At 40.2% G+C, this 18,186-nt stretch overlaps 1 protein-coding gene across 1 annotated transcript in view; it reads left to right on the top strand.

Moving 5' to 3' along the window:
- DPY19L1 (dpy-19 like C-mannosyltransferase 1) overlaps nt 1-18,186 on the top strand; it is a 2,139,210-nt gene that overhangs the window by 467,652 nt on the left and 1,653,372 nt on the right. The window lies entirely within an intron of this gene.

Here is an 18,186-nt window from a genome sequence, read left to right as displayed (position 1 = left end):
AATCCTCAGTTTTGTGACTCTTACAGACCCATCTCTCTTCTAAATATTCATTACAAGATCTTCATGTCTATTATTACTGATGGAATAAAAGAACCCTTAACACGTATAATCATTCACGATCAAATAAATTTTATACAGAATGGACACACGGCAGTATTAGATATATATATATTTACCCTTATAGATTTCTTTAATAAGGAAAATGAAGAAGCCTTGATAATTGGTTTAGATATTGAAAAGGCATCTGACTCCTTAAATTGGGATTATTTATTTAAAGTTCTAAATTTATTTGATTTCCATGTTTCATTTATTTCTCTCTTAAAGAATATCTATGATAATAATTTAGCTTATGTTAAACTAGGTCTTTTTACTTCAGAATCCATTCCTCTAACCAAAGGTAATAAACAAGTATGTCATCTCCAATCTTATTTGCTTTTGCATTCTTTGCTATTATAATATGAAATAATCCAATTATTAAAAGTCTTGATGTATATAATCATTATCTTTCCAAAATCATGCTTTTTGCAGATGACATCTTACTAGCATTACCTAATTCAAGAGTAACTCACTCAGTTTGGAATCTTCAATGTATTTATTTCATTTTATCTCTGGTCTTCATTTTAATCAATCAGAATCTAAAACATGATATTAAATAAAAAGAGGAAAGTTCAAATTTGTAAAAATCATATTATTGTGAAACCATTTATCTTGATTATCTGGACATAGTCCTACTCAACTCTGTAGAGGAGACAGAGATAATTATAATAGTAATATAAAAATAAATATTACTGATAAATGGAATAAACTTTCATTTCCTTTGAAGATAAACTTTCGTTAATATAAATAATTCTCCTACCCAAAATCCTATATATAGTTCAAGCTATATCTATTTTTCTAAGAAAACATCTTATTAGTGACATAAATAAGCTCTTAATAAAATAAACAAAGAAAAACACTCCAAACCACAGAAGTATTATCGTAAGCGCTTTAGTTTACTCAAAATAGGCAAACTTCATCAGACAATTCTCTTGCAATAATAAAACTCTTAAATAGAAAAACTTAATTGACATCACCATAGCAAATAAAACAGACAAGACTTTTAAAGGGGCAATGCACCCAAAGAAAATGTATAATACTAAATATAAACCCTAAACAGAACCAATTTCAAACCATCATAAATATATACAATCTGAATATAACTTATATATAAATGCATAAATACATATATAAATACAACCATAAGTAAAATAGCATTATCTCATTAATGCTTTCATTTTTAAAATACTTCCAATAGAAACGGAATCATTCAAACCAGGGAAAGCCAGGGCATTTAATTTTAATTGCCACATTAGTTCTTTTTCATCCAATCTTCATGAAAAAGGCCCACCCCTTACATTTTCATAAACCTTATCAATAACAGTAAATTCAAACCTATGGTCAGGATGAGTACTAATGTGTTTAGCCAGAGCATTGTTTAAATTCAAATTTTCAATGGCTTACAGGTGTTCATAATTTCTATTCTTAAGGGGTCTCTCAGTTTTGCCAACATAAAAGGCATTACATAAAGTACAGGTACTGAGATTAACCACCCCTTTTGAATTACAGTTGAATTTACCCATTATATTGTATTTCCTGCCTGAAATGCTAAAAGAATTTCTAACTTTAATATGTTTGCACCACTTACAGGCTTCACATTTGAACATACCATTATGAGGTAGATATAAATTTGGAGTCTGATTCTCCAAAAGGCATTTAATATTTCTGTCTTTCTTATAAAACACTTTAGGGTATTCACCAACACATTCTTCAATGGTATGATCCTCAGTAAGGAAACACCAATTTTTAAAAAGAATAGATTTTACTGTTAAAGCATCCAAAGAAAATGTTGTAATGAAGCTCAATTTCTCGTTGGTCATATTTAAAGGGTTAACCTCATTTAATGTGGCTATAGAACTAAAGGTCACTTCTCCATGGTTATGTGATGTATACTCCCCAAGGTTTATACTTGATTCATCAGAACCCATTTCAAAAGCGAAAGAACCACCCATTACCATATTATTCAAAAGTGGAGTAAACCAACCATTCAACCTTTTCCGATAGACCTCCTCTATTAGTTCATCCAACCGCACACTAGGGTAGCCACATTTAGTGAACATCTCCCTTAGAGATTCACATTCCTCCAAAAAAATCAGACTCCAAGGAAACCATTCTAGCCGCCCGAACAAGTTGCCCCTTTACCACCGCCCTTTTCTGGAATTGGGGGTGGCAACTAGTGTAATGAAGAAATAAATAAGCTCTTATTTAAATTCCTATGGTTTCCTAATAAAAATAGAATAGCTTTTCTTCATCACACCACACCTTGTGATCAAGGAGGAATTAATTTCCCAGATATTGATACTTATATTAAAGCTTCAGTATTTAATATCATCTTGAACTGTGTAGATCCAAATCATATTTCTACCTGGAAGTCTTTACATTTAATTTAAAAAAAAATGATCATCTTTCAGGTATCTTTTCCTTAAATGACCAGACTAATATATTCTGACATTTTTTTATATCACACAGTATAATATTTCTACACATACAAAATCTAGCTTTATAAACTCTATACTCAACTAAAAATATATCCTTGCTAATTTTGATACAAAAATCTGGTTTGAAACTTTATCAAAAATGTTGTTAATACTAAAGGGAATTAAAGTTCCTAATAACACATGTATTTCTTGGGATTTTAAAAATTGTATTTGTTGGCAGCAGTGTTTTAAAGAACTCAGACTTAACTAAATCTATCAACTTATAATTGATTTGGATTTTGATTCTCATGATTGGTTACTGTTGCAAAGTGTGACAGCTCATTCTCATGATCTTTGTAAAATCCTTAGTAACTCATTTTTAAACAACCCCTTAAATTAATAAGTTATTTATATATGTGTAATAAATTGAACATTCAAAATCTAACTTCTAAACTATATAAAATCTTTATAAAGTATAACAAAATTACAAGTTGCAATATTTGAATCATATTATTATGGGTCATACATCTTGTTTATCTCATGAGAACAAATCTCATATTTTATCTTCTGTTAAACTTGCATCTTGGTCACAGTATTGGCGTATACATGGAAATTTTTGCATAGAGCATTCCTAACCCCAAATAAGCTGCCTAAATTTGGTAAAAATAAGAATATTTCTTGTTGGAGATGAATGCAAGAATGTAAAGCTGATTGATTTCATATTTTTATACCTGTCGTCTTAGAACAATTTTGGTACAACTTAGATGCTTTTTTAAAAGCTTTTTCTGACTCATTTTAATTATCAAAATCTTTAATTCAATTTAACGATAACGACGGCCTTAAGGACACCTTTCTCTACTTTGGACTGTTCTTGCTGTTGCAAGGAAAAGTATAACTACAAAATGGAAATCCACTGCTGCACCATTTTTTAAAGACTTTATTTTTTTCTTACGGAAAAGATAATAAGGAAACCAAAGTTAAAGAACACATGCTCCATCCTAAACCATTCATCAATAATCTTTGGAAGAAAGTGGTATCTCTCATTGACATTTTTCAGCTGAATCCTGCCTCTCTTCATTGAAAAATCGAAGTTGTTTATATTTATTTCTTTATCTAAGAATATGATTATTTCTAGTTCTACTTCAGGCCTTTGTACATATTGTATAAAAATCAAACAACAACAAAGTACTCCCAACAGAGTAAATGCCTCACCACGGAAAATGACAAAAATAGTAAGTCCAACAACAGCACCACGTATGAGGCAACCAGGCTCACTTGAATTATCCAGAATACTCAGAGTGTATAAAAACAAAGATCTTTTATTCACATAAATCCAACAGGTTAGCGCTTTCACATACTGCTTCCTCAGACCTTAAAAACTCAAATGCTGCAGTTGCACTCTTTAAATACTGCAACAGTCAAGGGCGAGCCCTTCACTTAACCATTTAAATGGAAACAACTTCATTTTCTTCCTGCTGCCAGATAACACAATATAAAACAATAAATATACATACTTTATCCCTGAACATTGACACTAAAAACTGTCATTATAACAGATATAACAGTACATAATCAAAACCTTAAATGAGACACTACACATGTTGTCATTGAGCATACATTCAAAATTAAAGCTATTCTACCTAAAACATTCAGAGTGAATCAGCTCACATATTAGCCATTCTACCTATATATAAAAAATAAATGTAAAATTTCAGAGCAATCAAAGGATATATATATTCTACAAAACAGTTTCTAGACAGAACATAAATGTACATATTTCACTATCCATAAATGTCATAGAGTCAAAAGGGAGCGGGAAGCGGATGTTTTCTTCAGCGACTTTTTCCATGCGGTCGCTGAATTATCTGTGCCATTTCACCCGTCTTCAAAGGGATCTTCTCAAGGAACTGGGTTTATCTGTGCCATTTCACCCGTCTTGGGAATAATGGTGAATAATGACTGAACATCTAATGTCACAAAAAGCATATAAGGTTTCAACTCATACATGCTATTAAACTCATAAAGATCTGCCAAAAACTGCTTAGTATCTCTAAGTATAGTTTTACTACAATTAACTGTTGGCCTTAAATGCTTCTCTATATAGAGAAAATGGTTCTGTGGACCAACCCCTCCCAGAGACTATTGGTCTCATGGGGGGTTTACACCATTCTTGTGAATTTTTGGCAGGCCTTGAATAACTGGAATCATAGGATGTTCAACTTCCAGAAATGTACCCATATCTGGCAATATTAAATGACTATAAACTAAATCAGTTACTGCCATGTAAACCCCATGCTTGATATTATCAACCTTCTCTTTAGATGTAATACTGTAATAATTACTATCACTCAACATATGTAGCATGGCTTTGGAATAGCCTTCTTTGTCCATGATGACTAAGGGTTCCCCCTTGTCCACAGGCCTTATGACTATACTACTGTTATTCTGCAGCCTCTATAAAGCAATCCTCTCATGAAAGTTAAGATTGAACCTATTAATGTTAAGTTGTCTATCTCGCCTTCATTCTTGCTGGATGGGTTCGGAGCCGATCCTCGGCTCCGGCTCGGCATACTACTAAAGCTCGAGAGCTATTTACTGGCTCGAGGCCTCCCCATATCCCACAATGCTAGGCATCAGATACCCAGATCTCGTTTGCCGCTTCAGCTACGAGGTTGTGATTTTACTGGCTCCAGGTCATATAAATCTTTTCTTGTATTATTACCTTTATATTGTCTTATTTTTAGATAATCTTTCCCTGTTAATTTAAATAGATTGTGTACCCCTTGTTATCCCACTCAGAAACTCTGTTTTGTTGTTAGAGAGTTTCTCCCCCCCCCCCTTGTTAGGGTAGTGTTAGGCCCTGTTTAGCCACAATTAGTTGGTCTTGTATACTTATATATTTTTATTAGTAGTAAGGTAGTTGTGTGGTTATAGTTTTATAGTTATTATTAGTGTTAGTTTTATCTAGTGTGTGTGTGTGTGTGTGTGTGCCTTGATTAAGCACTTGTTATTTTTTTTTCCCCTTTGGTATCCCATTACCAATAGGTCTAAAGATACCAAAGTTTCAGGTTTCAAGAAGTGTGACTCATGCTGTCAGAAGATGTCTCTGACAGACGGTCACACTTCTTGTGTTTATTGCTTGGGTCCCCTACTCCTGCAGGACTCCTGCTCGGTCTGCCACGCCTTCAGCCCGAGAGTCCTGCAGGAGCGTAGGAACAAGCTCATTTTGAGAGGCTTACTTAAGCCAGAAGGATCCCCGGTTAAGCCTCCGTCGGGAAAATCCTTAAAGCCCGCCAAACCGTCGGCTCCCTGTTCGGAGCCGTTGCTGAGCGGAGCTCCTGCCTCCTCGTCAATTCCAGCTGGAACCGACATTTCGAGACCTCAATCGGCTCCGACCTTAGTGCTGGATCCTGCTCTGAGCAGAAAACGTTCAAGGTCCCCCTCTATAGAATCTGTTCGTTCGGCTCCGAGGTCTCCATTGCTTCAATTGGAGCAAAGCCATAGGTCTCACTCCTCTCAGTCCTCCAGGCTTTTCGATCATGACTTGGAGAGGGTGGTCAGTAGGCTCCTAAAATCGCAGGCCTTGGCCAAAATGTTGACCAGCCCTTCTCAACAGACTGTGGCTATCCCTGTGTCTTCAGCAGTTCCTCCTCTGACTCTACCACTGTGTTCGGAGCCGGAGCTCATCGGGGCTTCAATCGTAGGAACGTCGGAACTGATACCACACCTTTCGGCTCCCTCGTCGGCTCCGATCTCTTCATTGGTTCCGTCCTTGGAGGGATCCGGGCACCAATACTCCCTCGTCAGCTCTGAGGGGGCGAGTGGCATCGGAACCTTGTCCGACCCCGTTCTCTCTCTCGGGGCCTCGGCGTAGGTGAGCTCGGCCCCGACATCGGCCTCGGAGCCGTCCCTCTCGGTGCCGGGAGGGGTTCATGTCTCTTCGGAGTGGGGATCCTCTTCTCTGCCTGATAGGGGCGCCTTCAAGGTCATGAGGAGTGTGCTGACTCCTGTGTCGGCTCCACAATCAGCCCCTTCGGCTCCTCCCACCATGGTGCCTGCATCGGTCTCTGTCCACCCTCCTGGCCCCAAGCGTGGAGAACAGATGCTCCAGGTCGCCCCATTGGGCGTATCTTCCTCTTCCGAGGCCTCCCCTGATCATTCAGAGGAGCCCCCTCGGAAGAGAAAATGTAAGAGGAAACATGTTGACTCCGCCCTGCAGGCCCACTAAGTTTATTACAGCCCCATCCGACAAACAATTTCTGACAAAAGGTGTCCCTGTTGATGCCATGGTGGTGGCAGCAGCCACTAAGAAGGAGTTGGCTGACCCTTCGGTGCCTGTCCATCCACCTAATAAAGAATCTAGGACAATGGACAGGTACGGGAAGCGGATGTTTTCTTCAGCGACTTTTTCCATGCGGTCGCTGAATTATCTGTGCCATTTCACCCATCTTCAAAGGGATCTTCTCAAGGAACTGGGTTTATCTGTGCCATTTCACCCGTCTTCAAAGGGATCTTCTCAAGGAACTGGGTGATACCCTTCAGGATCCATCAGCTGTGGGGTCTCAGGATAAGATTAAGTCCCAGCTGGCGACCCTTACCTCTGTAGTCAACTCCTCCATGCGGCTCATTTCTTATGCAGCCGATGGGGCGAGTAGGGCCGCAGGTACAGGCGTAGCTTTGAGAATACATGCCTGGATGCGGTTATGTAACTTTGCTGACCCCTTTAAGGCATCCTTCACCCCTTTGAGGGTTCGGCTCTGTTTGGACCACAGGTGAAGGATACCCCTACCAGGTGTGAGCAGGAAGGCAAGACTCTCTCTGCCGTGGGAGTCTGTTTTTCTACTCCCTCTAGACCATACCCTAAAGGTCAGAAGAGTGGAAAAATGTGGTTTCGGAAACCCCAGGGAGTTGTGCCTGACACACATGGCGAGTTCCTCTCCAGGGGCAGAGGAGGGAACAATAATAGATGCCGCCCGAGGGGCAGAGGGGTTCCGCAAAATCAGGGTAGCAGAGAATCTTTCTCTGACAAACCCTTTCAGCACCCCTGAGAGGCTGCCCGACTGTCCACCTTCGGAGGCAGTCGAGGGAAGATTGTCACTGTACCCAGAAGCCTTGCAACTCCTCACACACGACAAATTGTATGGTCTATCATATCCGAGGGTTACAAAATCCCCTTTGTCCACACCCGTGTACAAGCAAACAGGTCCCTTCCAGATGTTCCACCCGGTCTAAGGGAACAAGCAGTACTAGAAATTTCAAAACTGCTAGGAAAAAGGGCCATCCAGCCAGTACCAGCAGACCATGAAGGATCCAGGATTTACTCCAAGTTCTTTTTGGTACCAAAAAAGACAGGGGACTGGCGACCCATTTTGGATCTCAGCAGGTTAAACAAATCTGTTCAAAGAACAAGTTCCGGATGGTCACACTTCAGTCCATTCTACCCTTTTTGGGTCAGGACAATTGGATGTGCTCCATAGACCTTCAGGATGCGTACTACCATATCAAAATGGACAGACGCTCCAGAAGGTTTCTCCGCTTCCAGCTGGGAGCCAGTCACTATCAATTCAGAGCCCTGCCCTTTGGTCTCACCACAGCCCCCAGGGTGTTCACCAAATGCATGGCAGTGGTTACGGCTCACCTGAGATGGTGAGGATTCCAGGTGTTTCCATATCTAGACGACTGGCTCCTGACTGCTTCCATCAGGCATCAGCTACTACGAGCCAGGGATTATACCATCCAAACTTGCTCCGAGCTAGGTATCTCTATAAACTTCGAAAAGTCTGCATTGTCACCTTGTCAATCTATAACCTTTATAGGCGCAAGATTAAATACAAAAGAGCTGTCGGCAAAACTTCCCTTAGAAAGAGTATCAGACATTCGCCGACATGTCCAGACCTTACTACAGTGCAAGAGAATTCAGGCCAGATTTGTACTGAAAACTTTGGGTCTCATGGCAGCAGCAATCACATTACTTCCCCTGGCTCGTTTTCACATGCGGATTCTTCAATGGATGCTTTTTACCCAATGGTCGTTTCAACAGCTTCCGATGTCTCACAACATAATAATCACCCAATCATGCAAAGACCACCTTTCTTGGTGGATGGTCTCCTCTCAAGTACTTCAGGGCAGACCGTTTGTTCTTCCTCCTCCTGTTGCCACGGTGACAATGGATGCCTCCCTGATCGGGAGGGGGGGGCATTTTCAGGGCAAGACTGTCCAGGGTACTTGGCAACCTCTAGAGTACCACCTGCACATAAACATCTTGGAGATGAGAGCGGTACTTTTAGAGTTGCAAGCTCTTCAGGACTCTCTACCCACTGGGACTATTGCAATTCACACAGACAATATGTCTGTAGTGTGGTACATCAACAAGCAGGGCAGAACCAGGTCCTATCCCTTATGTCGAGAAGCACTCAGACTCTGGCAGTGGGCGATCTCCTCTCAATGGTTTCTGATAGCAACGCACATCCCCGGGAAGTCCAACGTCATAGCGGACAGGCTAAGCAGAGCTATTCTCATTCCTCATGAGTGGTCTCTCAATCAGTTAGTAGCAGACAAAATTTTCCACAGATGGGGTCAACCTTGCTGCGACCTTTTCGCAACCCCTCTCAACAGCAAGTGCGACGATCTCTTCCCCCTCCCCGGTCACTCCCCCAGAGACACTCTAGTTCACGATTGGCCCCGGGGTCTTCTGTATGCATTCCCACCCTTTCCCTTAATTCCCAAACTAATTCAGAAAGCAACCACATTGGGATCCAGGATGATTCTCATTGTCCCTTACTGGCCTCGACAAATCTGGTTCCCATTCCTGCATCGTCACCTGCTGGAGCAGCCTTGGAATCTGGACCCAGTGCCAGACCTCTTGGTCCATCAGTCGGGCGGGCTGCACCAATCCCTTCAGTCTCTCAACCTCACAGCTTGGTTGCTCCACTTCCAACCTTAGCCAGGCTTCCACATATTTCTCAGCCAGTGCGTGAAATCATACTTTCTTCGCACAACTCTGCTACCAGGAAGACTTATGCTAGCAAGTGGAAACGTTTCTCTTCCTGGGCGGAGGCTAGAAATATAGACCCCTTTACAGCCCCAGTCCATCATGTTCTAGATTTTTTAGCATAACTTTTTCGAGCAGGATCCTTGTCTGCCACCATTAGGGTCCAATTGGCTGCTATCGCTAATTTCCACGCTGGCCTGTCAGAAACCAGCATCATGTCCCACAAACTTTGTAAGGCCTTTCTTAAAGGGACTATTTTACTTAGGCCCCCGGTTAGAGATCCCCTGCCTCCGTGGGATTTAAACCTGATATTAACTTCCTTGATTCTCCCTCCCTTTGATCATGCAGCCTCCTGTTCCTTAAAATTACTCTCCTGGAAGACTCTCTTCTTAGTAGCCATCACCTCAGCTAGGAGAGTGTCGGAACTTCAAGCCCTCTGTATTTGTCCGCCTTATCTTGTGTTTCACAAGGATAGATTTTCACTCAGGACTAATCCCTCTTTTCTGCCCAAAATTCCTTCTGAGACAAACCTGAATCAGGCTGTTGATCTACCTGTCTTTTTTCCTAACTATTCGAACAGAGCTGAACAAAAGTTACACCAATTGGACGTTCACAGGCAATTACGTTTTTATTTGGATAGGACTAAACAAACAAGAAAATCGGACCAACTCTTCCTATCCTATGCTGAGGGCAAGCAGGGCCTGCCAGTTTCTAAAGTAACCTTATCCAGGTGGTTGGCCTCTATTATCACTTTGATTTATCAATTTAGACATAAAGAACTCCCTACAAAACCAAAAGCTCATTCCACCAGAGCGTTAGCTACATCGGTAGCTTTTCAAGCAAGACTACCAATGGAATCTATTTGTGCTGCAGCCACATGGGCTACTACTCATACTTTCATTTCACATTATAAGTTGGATATGGCCTCCAGGAGTCTAGCTGATTTTGGTTCCACTGTGCTCAAGAGTCTGTTCCGATGAGCCACCCAGGGCTATGGTGCTAGGGACGCTGTCCCATCCAGCAAGAATGAAGGCGAGATAAACAACTTAACATTAAGAAGTTATGTACCTACCATAACGTTCCATGTTAGTTGTCTTCTTCTCGCCTTCTTTCTTGCATCCCACCCTCCATCCCCCTAGCCTGGACAGACCGAGAAGAATCCCTTTTGAGGCCTCCATCCTCTGGCTGAGTTTTATCTAGGTTACGTCCTCCTCTGTTTTTAGTACTGTAGGTAAACCTTGTAGTTTGGACAGGTGTCCTTAAAATTTTTTTTCCATGGTGTTAGCTCTGCCAAACGAGATCTGGGTATCTGACGCCTAGCATTGTGGGATATGGGGAGGCCTCGAGCCAGTAAATAGCTCTCGAGCTTTAGTAGTATGCCGAGTCGGAGCCGAGGATTGGCTCCGAACCCATCCAGCAAGAAAGAAGGCGAGAAGAAGACAACTAACATGGAACGTTATGGTAGGTACATAACTTCTTATTTCTTACTTTATGTTCCACTCTATCTTCACTATATAATGCATGTAAATCATCCTCCACTAACTTGAGGAAAGCTTCAACCAGTGGATGATTACTAGGTACATAATCACTTGGTTTCCTAAATACATATTCTTGCTGAATGTCACTATTCCGAAATCATATCTAAGCATAACATTCCTGACGTACATTTTAACATCTATCAATACATCTCTTAATCTATTATGTTTAGTAGGAATGAAACTCAATCCTTTGTTCAAAACATTCAATTCATAACCATCTAGCTCTCTACTGGATGAATTCCAGACTAAACAGTTTACATCTGGTTCCACATTTTCTTGAGGGACTTGTTCGAGTCTCTGTCCCCAGATAGCTTCCACTTCTGTCTCCCTCGACTGACAGAGCGGCCCCTCCATCCCCCCTTCTCCACAGCTATGGGAAGGGGGAACTGATGAAAAACCACAGTATTACTGTGATTATTGTCTATGGTGTGTCTATTACCATTATACATATTCATAGTCACCTTTGGTCAGACTACCAGTTGTTCATTCTCACTAGTAGATTTGCTGTTGCCAGAACCACCTGTTGGCCCTGTCTGTGTTGACACTCTCTTCTCTGTGTCAACTGCTCGTTCATCCACAGTCAAACTAGTGGATGTATCTCGTTGGTCTATTCTAACAGTCACATTTCCACTGGTGTCTTCAGACGTTGGTTGTGCAAAATCACCAACAACACTCACATTAACTGGATCAGTCATAATATGGCTAGACTGTGCAATATCAAAGTTTTATGTCTATTGTCTCTATTAACCCTAGGCACCCATTTTTCATCAAAGGTGTTTGGTTTCAAGGCTTGATTCAGCCTAGGCCAAGTGAAGACATGACCCTGCTGAAAGTCCTGCACATCTCTATCTATTTTACCATGCTTCTGCTGCAATAACTGTCTTTCATATACAAGGATACCATCTAGTACATTGGATAAAGCATGATCTACAGCATCAGCAGAAAAACTTGAATGCAAGCGGTACTGTTGTTCTATAATAGATTCTCTTAAATCGTTCTCTTGTGGTCTAAAAAAATCTATTAGTAGTCTCATATAATTCATGCTCACCTCAACATTCAGCTTCTGCCATTTAGCTAATAGCTCCGGATACTGTTCACCATACATGGGCATCTTAAGTATACAAAGTCCCCTCGGTACAATCCCTCTCTTGAGGCAGACCTCAAAGTGCTGACATTGTGTAGTCAGTCTTTTAAACTTAAGAGAGTCACTCTCTGCCACATGTAACTGCTCTGCATTGTCCAAATCCATGGATGTTGCTGATACACCACTACCCACTTCGTATGCTATTAGTGGATTGAAGTCATTCCTCATACAAGATGAAAACCTATGCACTAGGCCTTCGCCTCCAACACGCCAGGCATTCGAATCTTTCTCCACTCGTAACATCGCTTGGCACTGACACTGGAGTCCCCTGTCACATCAGCACCTGTCGACCCAGATAGTCTATGTTCCAGTTCAATATCTTCATTTATATTAGCCATGTCTCCATTGGGAGTACAAAAGAAGAGTATATAAATCAAACAACAACAAAGTACTCCCAGCAGAGTTAATGCCTCACCACGCAAAATGAAGAAAATAATAAGTCCAACAACAGCACCACGTATGAGGCGATCAGGCTCACTTGAATTATCCAGAATACTCAAAGAGTGTATAAAAACAAAGATCTTTTATTCACATAAATCCAACAGGTTAGCTCTTTCACGTACTGCTTCCTCAGACCTTAAAAACTCAAATGCTGCAGTTGCACTCTTTAAATACTGCAACAGTCAAGGGCGAGCCATTCACTTAACCATTTAAAGGGAAACAACTTCATTTTCTACCTGCTGCCAGATAACACAATATAAAACAATAAATATACATACTTTATCCCTGAACATTGACACTAAAAAAACTGTCATTATAACAGATATAACAGTACATAATCAAAACCTTAAATGAGACACTACAAATGTTGTCATTGAGCATACATTAAAAATTAAAGCTATTCTACCTAAAACATTCAGAGTGAACCAGCTCGCATATTAGCCATTCTACCTATATATAAAAAATACATGTAAAATTTCAGAGCAATCAAAGGATATATACATCCTACAAAACAGTTTCTAGACAGAACATAAATGTACATATTTCACTATCCATAAATGTCCTAGAGTCAAAAGGGAGGCATGGGCACAAACTCAATATATCTCATCCTATTTAAAAACCAAAGCTGTGTTCATTTCCAACCTCACTTCTGCATAAAAGCATTATTGTATTACCCTGATCACATATAATATCACAAGTCTATATATATGACAAAGGTAAAAAAGGCTAGACACCCCCTCATTGTATTTATAAGGCTAATGTGAAACAACCAAACTCCTAGATCTCAAAATAGGTTTGACAGAGGCTCTCTCATTAAGGCCATAGCCTTTATCAGCTCTCAGCCTTACTATCCAGTTGGTTTCTTTCCTCTCTGTATTGTTTCTGATGTTACCCTCCCTAATTATGGGCTGCACATAGTCTATGACCATAAATTTAAAGTGATGTTCTTGCCCAAATGCTAGAACATGTTTTGCTAATACATTTTGCATGTACTTAACCCTAATGGCATATAGATGCTCCCTCATCCTATGCCGGAACAATCTGTCTGTCTTACCGACATAGAACGAGGGGCAACCTTGGCACACTGCCAAGTATACTGCATGCAAACTATTGGAATTAGCTGACACCCTGAACCTATGCATCTGTCCAGTGTCTGGATGTGTGAACCTGTCAGTAATCATAACATATTCACAAAAATTACAGTGGCCACAAGATGTAGTCCCCATACAAGCACCTAAACCTGGTCTATGATGTTGACATAACTGTTTAATATTAGATTTATTCTTGAATCTAAATATCGGAGTGTCCCTTACAATTTCTCTGATGATTGAATCTGTTTTTAGGACACGCCAATGACGGTTGATAATGTCTATGATGGCACCATTGTCCATTGTGTAATACATTGGTATTCTAATACCAGACTGTTTTTCTCTATTAGTTCTAGCATTACTGTTATTACCAGAAAAGTATGGGGTAGCTCTCTCTTGTCTGTAGATGTCCATGTCCTTAAGACCTACCCTTATCTCTTCCTCCTTGTACCCACGTACTCGCAATCTGTCCCTAAACATATCCAACTCAGATTTAAAGCCAGCATCTGTGGCATTAAGGCGAGAGATTCTCATCTCTTGACCTTTTATGATGTTGTGTCTTTTCGGCTTTTTCCCGGTTAGGGGTCGCCACAGCGGAACTCCGGTCTGCTAAATATTGGTAGTTGATTTTTACATGCCGAGTTACCAGCCCTGATGCACAACCTTCAACGCAGGTACGCCCATTCACGCATGTCTCCACGCAGAAGACGCTCTAGCTGAGAATTGAACCGGACAGTGTCTTACTGTGAGGCGACAATGCTACCACAGCACCACCACCGCGGGATCCCTTGACCTTTTATGATATTTTTAAAAATATACTGTGGGTGCATACTGTGTCTATGGAGGAGTGTGTTCTTATAACATTCCTTCTTAAAGACACCAGTATTTATATGCATGCCCATAACCCTTTCTACATACACATCCAAATATTCCAGCCTATGGGATGAGTACTTCAAAGTAAATCTTAAATATTCAGTCACATTGTTTATCCAACCTATGCACTTACTTAGTTCATCTGTGGGTCCATCCCAAATAAGGAACACATTGTCCACAAAACGACGATAAAAAAGTACCCACCTCTTGAACCAATTCTCAATAAATAACATGTCTTCCTCCCAAGCAGCTAAAAACATGTTGGCATAGCTATTGGCACACGAGGTGCCCATAGCCACACCATCATGCTGTATGAAAAACTTGTCCTCAAATACAAATACATTATTTTCCAAAATAATTTCTAGAAACAGACATAAAAAATCTATCTTATGTTCTCCACAATCACTGTGTTTCATCAGATGTTTCTTGACTGATTCAATACCTACATTATTGGTAATAATGGTGAACAATGACTGAACATCTAATGTCACAAAAAGCATATAAGGTTTCAACTCATACATGGTACTAAACTCATAAAGATCTGCCAAAAACTGCTTAGTATCTCTAAGTATAGTTTTACTACAATTAACTATTGGTCTTAAATGCTTCTCTGCATAGAGAGAAAATGGTTCTGTGGACCAACCCCTCCCAGAAACTATTGGTCTCATGGGGGGGGGGGGGGTTACACCATTCTTGTGAATTTTCGGCAGGCCTTGAATAACTGGAATCATAGGATGTTCAACTTTCAGAAATGTATCCATATCTGGCGATATTAAACGACTGTTAACTAAATCAGTTACTGCCATGTAAACCCCATGCTTGATATGATCAACCTTCTCTTTAGATGTAATACTGTAATAATTACTATCACTCAACATATGTAACATAGCTTTGGAATAACCTTCTTTGTCCATGATGACTAAGGGTCCCCCCTTGTCCGCAGGCCTTATGACTATACTACTGTCATTCTGCAGCCTCTGTAAAGCAATCCTCTCACGAAAGTTCAGATTGAACCTATTATTTCTTACTTTTTGTTCCACTCTACCTTCACTATATAATGCATGTAAATCATCCTCCACTAACTTGAGGAAAGCTTCAACCAGTGGATGATTACTAAGTACATAATCACTTGGTTTCCTAAATACATATTCTTGCTCAATGTCACTATTCCCAAAATCATATCTAAGCATAACATTCCTGACATACATTTTAACATCTATCAATACATCTGTTAATCTATTATGTTTAGTAGGAATGAAACTCAATCCTTTGTTCAAAACTTTCAATTCATAACCATCTAGCTCTCTACTGGATGAATTCCAGACTAAACAGTTTACATCTGGTTCCACATTTTCTTGAGGGACTTGTTCGAGTCTTTGTCCCCAGATAGCTTCCACTTCTGTCTCCCTTGACTGACAGAGCGGCCCCTCATTCCCCCCTTCTCCACAGCTATGGGAAGGGGGAACTGATGAAAAACCACAATATTACTGTGATTATTGTCTATGGTGTGTCTATTACCATTATACATATTCATAGTCACCTTTGGTCGGACTACCAGTTGTTCATTCTCACTAGTAGATTTGCTGTTGCCAGAACCACCTGTTGGCCCTGTCTGTGTTGACACTCTCTTCTCTGTGTCAACTGCTCGTTCATCCACAGTCAAACTAGTGGATGTATCTCGTTGGTCTATTCTAACAGTCACATTTCCACTGGTGTCTTCAGACGTTGGTTGTGCAAAATCACCAACAACACTCACATTAACTGGATCAGTCATAATATGGCTCGACTGTGCAATATCAAAGTTTTATGTCTATTGCCTCTATTAACCCTAGGCACCCATTTTTCATCAAAGGTGATTGGTTTCAAGGCTTGATTCAGCGTAGGCCAAGTGAAGACATGACCCTGCTGAAAGTCCTGCACATCTCTATCTATTTTACCATGCTTCTGCTGCAATAACTGTCTTTCATATACAAGGATACCATCTAGTACATTGGATAAAGCATGATCTACAGCATCAGCAGAAAAACTTGAATGCAAGCTGTGCTGTTCTATAATAGATTCTCTTAAATCGTTCTCTTGTGGTCTAAAAAAATCTATTAGTAGTCTCATATAATTCATGCTCACCTCAACATTCAGCTTCTGCCATTTAGCTAATAGCTCCGGATACTCTTCACCATACATGGGCATCTTAAGTATACAAAGTCCCCTCGGTACAATCCCTCGGTACAATCCCTCTCTTGAGGCAGACCTCAAAGTGCTGACATTGTGTAGTCAGTCTTTTAAACTTAAGAGAGTCACTCTCTGCCACATGTAACTGCTCTGCATTGTCCAAATCCATGGATGTTGTTGATACACCACTACCCACTTCGTATGCTATTAGTGGATTGAAGTCATTCCTCATACAAGATGAAAACCTATGCACTAGGCCTTCGCCTCCAACACGCCAGGCATTCGAATCTTTCTCCACTCGTAACATCGCTTGGCACTGACAATGGAGTCCCCTGTCACATCAGCACCTGTCGACCCAGATAGTCTATGTTCCAGTTCAATATCTTCATTTATATTAGCCATGTCTCCATTGGGAGTACAAAAGAAGAGTATATAAATCAAACAACAACAAAGAACTCCCAACAGAGTAAGTGCCTCACCACGGAAAATGAAGAAAATAATAGGTCCAACAACAGCACCATGTATGAGGCGACCAAGCTCACATGAATTATCCAGAATACTCAAAGAGTGTATAAAAGCAAAGATCTTTTATTCACATAAATCCAACAGGTTAGCGCTTTCACGTACTGCTTCCTCAGACTTTAAAAACTCAAATGCTGCAGTTGCACTCTTTAAATACTGCAACAGTCAAGGGCGAGCCCTTCACTTAACCATTTAAAGGGAAACAACTTCATTTTCTACCTGCTGCCAGATAACACAATATAAAACAATAAATATACATACTTTATCCCTGAACATTGACACTAAAAACTGTCATTATAACAAATATAACAGTACATAATCAAAACCTTAAATGAGACACTACACATATTGTCATTGAGCATACATTAAAAATTAAAACTATTCTACCTAAAACATTCAGAGTGAACCAGCTCGCATATTAGCCATTCTACCTATATATAAAAAATACATGTAAAATTTCAGAGCAATCAAAGGATATATACATCCTACAAAACAGTTTCTAGACAGAACATAAATGTACATATTTCACTATCCATACATGTCCTAGAGTCAAAAGGGAGGCATGGGCACAAACTCAATATATCTCATCCTATTTAAAAACCAAAGCTGTGTTCATTTCCAACCTCACTTCTGCATAAAAGCATTATTGTATTACCCTGATCACATATAATATCACAAGTCTATATATATGACAAAGGTAAAAAAGGCTAGACACCCCCTCATTGTATTTATAAGGCTAATGTGAAACAACCAAACTCCTAGATGTAATGTGATCCTATCTCGCCTACATTCAATACATATGGGTTCGGAGCCGATCCTCGGCTCCGACTCGGCACCGAATACAATAGACCGTAGTCTCTTATTGGCTGAGCTATTCTATATCCCAGGATGCACCACCACTAGTTCC

This window comes from Protopterus annectens, chromosome 3.part0 (genome assembly GCF_019279795.1).
Source record: "Protopterus annectens isolate FY-2018-M chromosome 3.part0, PAN1.0, whole genome shotgun sequence".
NCBI lineage: Eukaryota > Metazoa > Chordata > Ceratodontiformes > Protopteridae > Protopterus > Protopterus annectens.
The sequence above is the reverse complement of the archived record's forward strand: the minus strand, read 5'-3'. Positions and strand labels throughout refer to the sequence as shown.